At 32.2% G+C, this 7,521-nt stretch overlaps 1 pseudogene; it reads left to right on the forward strand.

The window, feature by feature from the left end:
* The first annotated feature begins 900 nt into the window (after positions 1-900).
* On the forward strand, positions 901-1,604 carry LOC149176410 (ethylene-responsive transcription factor ERF016 pseudogene; annotated as a pseudogene).
* Positions 1,605-7,521: the final 5,917 nt, after the last annotated feature.

Raw genomic sequence — 7,521 nt, forward strand, 5'->3', positions numbered from 1 at the left:
TTTAGTCAAATATATATTTATACATTGGTTTAATTTAACTAATAAACCAAATGATTTTTAATTTAAGACTCCAGCATTTTACTTTTACAAATTAAACAACTTAAATTTTATAAAATTTACCCAAGAAAAAGATATATATATATATATATATATATATATAATTTATTAATTAAAATATATTTTTATAAGATATTACCTTCCACCTCCTAAAATGAATTCTAACTGAAATATACGTTTTTTAAAAACGTCCTAAATTCCAAGCAATTTTAGATTTGGCATATCTACAGAGGGAACGTACATCCATTTGATGCATGGAACTTTAAATGGACATGCTACTCCCTCTACGATTCTAATGTCCCAAGAACCAGAAGAGATGAAGGACATGCAAGATAAAGGAAGTTGGAAGACCGTAGAGAAAAAAAAAAAGCTACAACATCAATCTCGCCAAGAAAGATGAAGAGTCAAACAATTAAAAACTAAAAAAATTATAGATCCGATAAACCATCATTACTCTTCTCGTCACAAGATTAAAGTTTATAGAAACTTACCACTTATGGCAATGAGATGATATCCTTTTATCACGTAGACGGCAGGAAAGTCGTCAATTATCTGACCAGAATGGACGAAAGTGTTCCGCATCTTCCCTGAGGAACCACGTCATACCTGATGGGCTCATCAAATCACATCCACCAAAAAAATTAGTTAACTTCCCATGTCTTTGCGCCTCTCTCTATCTTTGAACCGCTCAGGTGTACTACACATAAATCTTCAGTTACTCAACGCGGTTTTAAAGCGGCCACGTGTATTACGCATAAAGCCTTAGGAATTCAACGCGGTTTCTGTCTCTATATATATGCTGCCCTGCTCTTAACACTCTTTAACGTCATCAGTTAGCGCAGATATTCAGTTGCAATAGTGCAGACGCAGCTCTATGCGTTCCGAGTTCATAGCCTCACTTACTCGTTTTAAAGATTTCAAGCTTCGTAAGCACTTCGTGAGTTCGACTCCCGCATACCCTGCAACGACCTGCCATGGCTAAATCCTTGCAAAACCAGAACGATCACAACAGACGCGAGGACCGGTCACTAAAGTCGCGGCAGTTGAAGGGAATCCGAATGAGAAAATGGGGGAAATGGGTCTCCGAAATTCGAATGCCCAAATGTACGGGCAGAATTTGGCTCGGCTCCTACGACACCCCGGAAAAGGCTGCCCGCGCTTACGATTTTGCAGCGTATTGCCTGAGAGGATCGAAAGCCAAACTCAATTTTCCCCTTTCCCCGCCGGAAATCCCCTGTGCCTCTTCTCTATCGCCGCCTCAAATTCAAGTCTCTGCCGCCAGGTTCGCCGCGGAAGAATTGCAGGTGCCTTCTGAAACAGCATTTTCATCCTCTGGTTCGGAAGCGGAATGTGGCAATGACGGGCAGGAATTTTGGGCTGAGAACGATCCGACATTTTGGGATTGGGTACTGCTTGAATGTCTAGAGAGTGGCAAGTCTCCAAATTTTCATGAATTCCCCCATTGGATGACTCTATGAATTTCTTTGGGGTTAAGTTGTAGGTCATGGGAGGCAGGGCAGTTAATTTTTTTATGTTTTTTCAGCAGGCGAAGACGATTTTTTTTTTGGTCAAACTCAGTTTGAGTGAGGACAGCCATTTGCTATCCGCAAATGTCAACACTCGTGGAGCTTAAAATATCATTTTATTTCATTTCATTATTTTGAAAACTATTAATTTTTTGGTCTAAGCTAGGTTAAACCTAAAGGAACACCCTAATTCTTATTTGAGAAATTTATGACATTAGTAGATCAAATCTGCTCCTCACATTGAGGACATCCAACCTCCAACGGAAAATGATGGCCACGTCTTCAATGTTATTATTATTTATTGGTACATAATCAAATTTTAACCAGAACAATAAAAAAAGATGATTAGGTGCAACCCATTTGGGGTTTCATGCCCCATAGGGTTTGATGGGCCTTACGAAACAATTGCAAAATAAAATAAAAAATCGTTGATTTAGTATGGACATACACTAGTCCAAAAGTCACGTGAATGATTAGACCGAGTTTTTGATGTTACGGTGTCTTTAGCCCAAAGATATATGCACCTAATGTTTATGAGGAAATTGCCTACCATATTTCCTCCAGGAATACATGACATGAATTACAAAACAAAATAAAATTTACGAAAGACAAAAAAAAAAAAAATCTAAATTAATTATTGAGGTGGAAAGTAATATATAATCTATTCACCTAAAAAAATCATTATTAATTTAAATTATTTTTTTTGTTAATGATTAGAGGAATTGGTAACTAGGTCAGTGTTGTATTAATATGACATGGGGTCTATTATGAAGGCTACCACTATAACCTTTATAACCTATGAGTTCTTGAGTATGCCCCTTCCATAGACATAGGTAAATAGAGCAGTTTGAATCTCAAATCTTTGAGTACATAACACTTCATTATCACAATAGTTGCCAACTAAGCTCTCTTCAAAAACTATCACTAACTTATAATTTTATAATAATTTAAAAAAAAAACCAATCAATATAATATACTCTAAACTTTAATTCAATATACTTTTTAAAAAAATAAAAAAATAAAAACAAATTATAATAATGTAAATTTCAATTTCTTTACTTTCTTGAAAAACTGTAATAAAAATGAATAAAAATTTAAATTTCTCTATCATATATTATTACTTAAGATTTGCAATCACTCACTCCATGATAACATAAATGATAAAATATTCTCAAAAGTCCAAGGTAATCTATGACAAATGGTAGGCCTTAATGTAGATGATTATGTTTAATATGGCATTTCCCAGCTCTCACATTGATTAGATTATTTAATTTTCTATATGGTAACAATTATAGAAATATTTATATACTATTGTATAATATTGATTAGACTATATAATTTTCTATATGGTAACAATAATAGAAATGTTTATATGCTATTGTATAAAGTTTATTGTAATATTTTTACATGCCAAATAGTATATGGAAATTGTATGTCTTAATATAGATGGTTATGTTTAATATTACATTTTTCAATGTTTATATTTATTCAATTATTTACTTTTTAATATAGTGACAACTATATATATATAAAGTTTAATGTAGCATTCTTATATTATATATAAGAGTATATGAAAATTGTATGTCTTAATGTAAATGATTGTGTTTAATATGATGTTTTTTTAGTGCTTTTATTCATCTAATTTTTTATTTTTCTATATAATGAAAATCATGGAAATTTGTATTTATTATTTTATAAAATATAATGTAGTATTATTTTTATTTTTAAATTAAAACTTCTATTACCTTTTGATTTCAAAATTACATCTCCAGGGTTTAAAATTTTCCCATGCCCATAAAAATTACATATCCAGTGGTTCAAAATCCCCCGCAACATGTTACTAACCATATACAAATGAAAAAAACATGTTTAAAAAAATGGACATCAAATTATTATTGAATATGACTAATTAAAAAGTTAAATACATTTTTTGCAATAATAATAATATAATCATGGAATTAGGTTCAAAATTGAAGTCTTGTTCAAGACTCCCAAGACTCCCAGCATGTCATAAAAGGTAAATAATTATTTCCCATGCAAATAAATAATTATTTATCAAAATTGAAATGAAAATTATTTATGATTTTTTCAATTAAAGGGTACAAAAATATTTCTATTCTATAATAAGTTTTACTTGTCATTATTTTTATGGTTTTTTTCTTTATTAGTCATTTTTCTATATACCATGAAAAACAAAAGAATGTTATCAATTTGTCCCTATATCAAAAAAGGAAATGCTATCATTTTTATACAATACAATTTTATGGTTATAGAGCTCATGCACGCATGTATCATCCATTTTTTGAAATCACATCCTAGTAGCGGGAGCTCAAGAACAAAGGCTTTGGTTGTAGTGAACCCATTTTCTAATGTCCTAGTAGTGGGAGCTCAAGAACAAAGGCTTTGGTTGTAGTGAACCCATTTGCTAATGTCCTAGTAGTGGGAGCTCAAGAACAAAGGCTTTGGTTGTAGTGAACCCATTTGCTACTCATAGAGGAGAAACAATTCCAATTAGAATTAGCTCCCCATCATTTTCTTGTTAAGATTTATAGATGGTACCTCCCAATATTCCATGGCTCCAATCTTCTTACTACCTACTTCACTGGTATTCAATGCCTACTCTACTTGCTTGCATTTACTACTTTCTATGCTTGTTTAAATTTATGAATATTACTCGCATATCTTTTTTATACTTACTTAGGATGAAGAAAAGACAATGGGCACTATGGAATGTAGGTTTGATTCATGTTGAATGAGTAGTATTCAATTTGAATATTCATTTTTGTCGATAAAAATAATATTATTTCTATCTTCTTTTGCACGCATCATAATGCACATGGGAACCAATAATTAGGCCTATAATTCTTATGGCAAAGGATTCTTGTAAATTATATCTTTTTATAGAAAAAATGTCGTTTAAGGTTTTAAATAATTGTTTTTTCTTCTTTTCTTTTTATTGGCCATTGTAGTGATATCCATAAAATAATACTATTTTTTTATTTCCTTTGAAAAAACCATTACAATTGTTCGAACAATTGGGTCAATTACCCTATAAGAACCTATAAGAAAGAAGAATAGTTTCATTGTATTTAAGTAAAGAGTACATGATCCTATAGAATTCCATCCATATGATTCACATATAGACTATAAATAAATGGTCCAATTCAATTTCCTCCATATGATTCTTATGTAGAGTGTAAGTAATTAGTCTTGTTAAATTCCTTCCATATGATTCCTATATAGATTATAATTTTGGTGAGTCAGAGTTGAACCAATTTCGTCTATGTTTACTTGTTTAAGTGTACCTCAAGTTTTGATCTAGTCTATATACTTGACACAATATGAGGTACACATGAAATTTTAAACCATTTTTCAACTTTTTGAAGAATTTGTATTACTCACTTATAAAGAAACATAATTCATGTTTTATGTTGACTAGCTTGCCATTAGGGAAACCAAGCCAGTAACATAGCAAAAACACTATTATCCATTCAAACAATTTGAAATTGATTATAAAATAAAAAAATATAATATAGTATGTTAACATTTTATTGACAAACTTAGAGCTATCAACACCTAGAATTGTAGCAAGGTTGCTACTAAAATATATAACAACAAAGAAAGGAAAGGAATATCTCTAGACAGAGAGTCCACCTACCTAAATGGTATCATGTATGCCATCCTCTTTGGATGTAAAAAGATCCAAAGTCTACAAGATTTTTGGTTAGAATCAAGACACTATCGATCAAATTCCTCGTCTACTTTTGCATCTAATCAATGCACAAAAGTATCTCCTACTGGGTTTTAGAGTGCTTTACTAAAACTCTACCCATGATGGTATTTAGTTGCCAGTGAAAACACATTTATCATTTTCACATGAAAAATTTAGTTTACTTTAACTTGATAATCTTGAAAAAGCCAAAATGAAATTAACCCTTCAAATTGAAATGTAACCCTTCCCTTCAAATTTGATCTCTGATTAGAATACATAATAAGCATTGGGTTGAAAATATCCAATAGAGTCACCACCACTTAAGGAACTACAATTATGAGAAAACTCGTTGAAGACTAAATGATACCTAATATTTTAAACAAAGTTCCATGAACCCAAATGTATCATTTGCAAAACATATTACAAATAATTGTTCCTCCAAGGTTTTTCCTATTAAATTAATCACTCCAAAATCATCCTCTATTTCTAAGAAATCATGAGCATTTGTACTACAGGGATGTGATTCACTCACTTCTCTCTAGAATCCTCCATGTTCAGGTATAACCGATATGTCCAATATGTCAAGGTGCTTGATTTAGTTGATATGATGATATCTTGATGCATAATTCCAGGATATCAAGACATATGTAAAATCTGTATATCTAGAAAACTTCACAAATTCCCAATATGTCAATGTGCAAGTGGCTATCTCAACATGCCACCTTATATATCTGACATCCAATTGTAGTCTTACACATGTAATATGCAAACACATCCCTGAACACATGGCACTATTGATGTGTATACCAAAATACTAGGATATCAAAGATTTCCCAAGGCCCAGGCCACAAGAAAATTTGGATATGTCGATATGAAAGTTTAATATGCCACCTCATTTTACATACAAAATCACCACTTAACATGTCATAGATGCTGGTGTGTTTCCTGCCACATGGTACTACTGATGTGTTCCATGTGTCACTCATATTTTCCTAGTTGGCATGCAAAAACCACCAAATCTTGGTGACACGTGTTCTTCATATGGAACGACCACATCCTACTTTCTAATATCAACATGACATCATTTCTCCTAAGCATCGATGCTCCAATACTCAAGTGCCATCAATGGACATGCCCAATTAACATAGTTATAGTAATCGGGTGTTGATCCATCGAATAGAGTCATGCCATATCATGTATTCTCAAAAGGAAGTTATTTTTCATTCTTCCAGGGTCTGGTATCCTCGTAACCCCTCCTTCCACCTGGCTCTTGGTCCTAATTCATGTCATCTCATGTGACCAACAACTATGGCCAAGACTCCAACTCTAAATTTATGGTAAAATCTAGGATTTGTTGCACAATTCCCTTCAATTATTCCAAACTTTTTAACTGCTCGAAGGAAGTTCAACACCTTGCTTTTAACTAATCCATTCCAATCCTTTTATTTATATTACTAAAAAAATAGAGAGGTCACATGATAGCTTATATTCATAGGCATATGGAGACTTGATCTCTTATCAGTACCAATCTTACTTGACCATTTATAATATGCATAGTAATTCATCATGACAACATTTATGAAACAATAATGAGTGTAGCCATTACAACCAAAGCTAACATCTCTATTTATGAACATACAACATAAAATGGACACAATTAACATAACATAAAGGCATCCATTGTATATAACATTCATATCTATAACATAAATGCAGAATACATCCCAACAATCTGTGTAAGTTCTTAGCTCTCTATTCATGTTCATTCAACATAATATTACAACAATTTTTAACTTGCCATAACATGCATACCTAGTGCACTATCATAGCATTCAAACATGAATCATTGAACGACATTTACATTTTATTAACAGGGAAAAAATTATGCCTATTTGTTCCACTTGAATTTATTGTAAACTAAAGAAGGGATAACCACTTTCCACCCAACTGTAGGCACAACTACACTACATATTTCTTGTATCTGGCTAGCCCCAAGTTGGATCCAATGTCTAAAGCATGTTTCAATCAAGGAATTTTAGCAAAAGTATAATTCAGGGAATAAGGTATGAAGGCCATTCTCCTTCACTTACAAGAAATGAGATTATTTCATATCAAGCACTAACTCTGGGTTATTTACACAACCAATTATGACCACTAGGGGTCTGTACGATAAAAAAGGATATATGTTCACTAATGCCTGTAGTCCCTCGCTAATACTCCCTCTCT

Source organism: Pinus tabuliformis, chromosome 4_1 (genome assembly GCF_031772625.1).
Source record: "Pinus tabuliformis cultivar Carrire ecotype Pingquan chromosome 4_1, CPIR1, whole genome shotgun sequence".
NCBI lineage: Eukaryota > Viridiplantae > Streptophyta > Pinopsida > Pinales > Pinaceae > Pinus > Pinus tabuliformis.